The 2,375-nt window shown below is 33.0% G+C and overlaps 1 long non-coding RNA gene across 1 annotated transcript in view; it reads left to right on the top strand.

The window, feature by feature from the left end:
• Positions 1-2,375, top strand: part of LOC128250319 (uncharacterized) — a 26,093-nt gene that overhangs the window by 21,937 nt on the left and 1,781 nt on the right. The window lies entirely within an intron of this gene.

Here is a 2,375-nt window from a genome sequence, read left to right as displayed (position 1 = left end):
AAAGACAAAAGAAAAAAAGAAAAGACAGTGAATTATGAAGAATTTTCGAAGAGAACTTGGTAAATAATTGTAAAATTTCAAAAAAGGGAGGGGTTTAAGGAAGGGGACTATGATCAAAGTATCAAGCTCGACCCCTGTTTTCATACATACACCCTTACACATGAAACAAATAAAACATTTACAGCTAAGCTGAAAATTAATGAGAGAGAGAGAATGTGAGCACTACAAAATAAAGAATTGATATTTGAAAAATAATTAAAAAAAAAAACTAAAATCTCTGGATGGATTTAAATCATAAAAATAAGATTAAAAAAAAAAAAAAACTGTTCCCTTTTTCAGGGGCAGAAGAGATAAAAACATGTTGAAAAACTGCAATGTCCAACGACAGTCACCTGTAAAATATCTTTATGACTTGTCTTAATTCCTTATGACACAACTGTCAAAGTAGAATATTTTTTACCTCACCTTAAACTCATTTCTTATCTCTGGCATGCCTACTTTTTATTTTAAAGTATCTACTTTCAGCTTGAATGAGTCAAGAGCCTCTATAGGGTGAAACATACTGCTAGAAATAGCAGCTACATCTCCCTCAAATCAATAACCATCTTAAATAAGGAAAAGACACTGGATACTGTCTCTGAAAAAGAAGGGATGGTCATGGCTAGAGTATCTTTGATTATATATTTACTTGATTAAGGTTCAACCTACAACAATATACAGCTTAATGGAATCTACCATCAACAGGTTGCAAGTTATAAAATGTTGGTCAAAGACACAATCAATTGCAGAACTGCGTCACCTTGTCGTCCAGTTTCCTTGCCAGCCTCACCAAATGGATGCATCCCTTGCTTTCAAAAGAATTTCTTAATATAAATTTCTTCTCATTTTGTATTTTTCTTTTCTGAACCAAAGTATTGGTGTGAACTTGAGAACCGGACTAGAAAAGACCCTAAACCAATCCAGTGTTTTGTAACAATCCTTTTCTGTTACACCTCACTGCCCCACCCACCTTCTTTGCCATTCAGCATTCTCTATGAAAACAATCGATATAAGACTGATATAAATTGGGCTAATTTAGCTGTTTCTCTGTAAATTGAGAAAAAAAAAATGAAGAACCTAAATTAATTTTCAAATCTTATTTGGATTCTCATCAGTTTGGCCAATCCCAAAGAAACAAGCAACCAATCTGTTTACAGACTCAACAATTACAGTTGTGACTAATTTGTATACTGTAAGAGTTCATACCTTGTTTTTAATATGAGGGACCTGTTAACAGGGACCTCAGTCCAAAGTATCAAGGGATGATATATGTAACTTATAATAGTTTATTACATAAAATTAACAGATTTATACTAATTTAACATTAACACTCTTAAAAATCAACAATAAGAAAAATAAATCTAGCAGAAAGTGCAAAAAAATGATTTTTAAAAAATTGTTTTTCAAACTAAGAACAATTAAAATTCTCAAACTTTATCCCTGAAATACTGTAATTTTCCAGGTTAAGAATTGCTGGGTTAAGCCATCTCTTTAAGCCCGTTTGCTATAAAACTCTCAGATGTACTTCGTTTAGAGTAACACACACACACACACACACATCTTCAAGACATTAAATAGTAAACTAGCTGACATAGAAATGATAAAAGCTGGCTACCTTTTAATTAAGTGAACAGGTTGTGCTCAGCCATTCACACTGAATGCTAAGACAGAAATGAACTCAAGGCTTGTGAGAAACAAGGGTGGCGGCAGCAGCAGCAGAACTGACCAAACTTTGGTCAATTTGTTAAGCAAAGTGCAGATATGGGCATTTAGAGGGAAGTCTTCCTCTTGAGATCAAAGAATTGTATCAAGTGCCAACTTTTAAGCGACTGCAGCCTCACATCTTGGCTTTGGAGAACGTCTTTAACAATTACCAAGCAGTTTCTGATGAACAATTTGAACATTCCAGTGATTCTATATGTGTGTGCGTGTGTGTATACAATGTTTGTTTTTATGTTAAGTTTTAATAAAAACAATTTTACATTAATCTGATGGGTTACTCTATATGTTTGTAGAGTACAAATTTATTATTTTTAGACAAGAATATTATTGATAGTGACTTTGAAGTTTCAGCCAGTTAAGCCAGTCAAGGACAATGGCTTGAAACTTCAAAGTTACTGTCAATAATATTCTTGTTTAAAAATAATACACATACATAAACAGAAATGTACATATAGTTATGTAATGTATATGCATGTTATATCACACACACACATATATATGTATGTATACACACATGTGTGTACAAGAAATAGAAATAATACAAGAGAGTGGGGGGGGAGTAACAAAGAAAGAGAAATAAAGTGAGTCTGCCAGAAATTCATCACTTGGGGGGG

This window comes from Octopus bimaculoides, chromosome 20, assembly GCF_001194135.2.
Source record: "Octopus bimaculoides isolate UCB-OBI-ISO-001 chromosome 20, ASM119413v2, whole genome shotgun sequence".
In the NCBI taxonomy this organism is placed as follows: Eukaryota; Metazoa; Mollusca; class Cephalopoda; order Octopoda; family Octopodidae; genus Octopus; species Octopus bimaculoides.
Note: the sequence above shows the minus strand (reverse complement) of the source record. Positions and strands in the feature narration are given on the sequence as shown.